Genomic DNA, 1,307 nt, shown 5'->3' on the forward strand with positions numbered 1-1,307 from the left:
CACTGTTCGCCCCGGCGCCAGCCAGAGTTGGCCCGAAGGCTGGCCGCTTGGTCTGAGACATTTCTTTCCCGCATAAGGCTTAGTAGCGTGCATGGTATCAAAGGCTCACTCTTAGTCACAGACCACAGAGCGGCTGTCCGGCTAGCAAGAGCGAACGCTGGAGGCCACCCACGCGAAAAATGTCTCGGGAGAAAAAACGGTTCGGGTGATCCGGCCATTTGCTTTATGAGTATCTGCTCGGTTAAATCTGCTCCCAGAGTCATAATAATGTACGCTCCACTTCACGGCCCACTCCCAGTCACAGACCGCAGAGCGGCTGTACGGCAAGCAAGAGCACAAGCCAAAAAGCGAAGGGAACACGAAAAAGATTGAAGGGGGCTTGGGCAAAACCGAGGTGATATATTTGTGTGGACTAACTTTGTCTTTTGCATGATCATTTCCGTGGGGAACCCCCCTCCCTCCTCGCTCGGAGGCTCGGAGGCTACACCCAGCAGGTGCACTTGCACGCCCCCGCCGGAAGCAAGCCGCGCCGGCTGCGGTCTGCAGCCGGCCGTCATCAACATCTTCTACATCAACACCCGCCAAGAAACCTCCGCCCAACTTTGCCAAGTTGCCCAGAGGCTCGAGGTCTACTGTCGGGGTAATTGACCACGGGTACCCCGAAGACGGCAAGACAATATTTCAAGACATCAGTGCTAGCAAAGCCCCTCAGTCCGACTGCTCAGGCCACCCAGGCGGCCCCCTGTCCGACTACCCGAACCGACTCGCCACCCGGCCTGCTCCCCGTCCGGCTGCTCCAGCCAGCCAGCTGCCGACTGCGCCAACGGCCGGCTGCCGGAAGTCAACCGCCGACACCGACGAGACGGTCGTACCCGGCACTGTGCACGCGTCATCTCAAGCCATCATGTACAGTGTCACTTGTCCCTGTGCACTATTTATAAAGTGACCCAGAAGACAAGCATGACACCCCCACCATGCCACTAGCTAGCTAGCTACCATGCCTACCTAGCTTACATCCTAAGCTACCCCCAAGCCTATATAAGCTAGCTAGCAAGCACACATCCATCCACCCTCACACTCACGCATGCATGCTCAGGCACATGCGGCCACACACACTCATATGCATATACGAGATCAGATGTCTACGGCACTGATCTCAAATACAGCTCCAGGAGCACATTGTACTGCCAGATATACGCCTCACATATATATTCAGACATGCAGGAGTAGGGGTATTATTTCTCCGGAGAGCGCCGAACCTGGGTAAACTAGCGCGTGCTACTTGCATACCCGTCCCTGGATATTCT

Source organism: Triticum dicoccoides, chromosome 2A, assembly GCF_002162155.2.
Source record: "Triticum dicoccoides isolate Atlit2015 ecotype Zavitan chromosome 2A, WEW_v2.0, whole genome shotgun sequence".
NCBI classification, from domain to species: Eukaryota; Viridiplantae; Streptophyta; class Magnoliopsida; order Poales; family Poaceae; genus Triticum; species Triticum dicoccoides.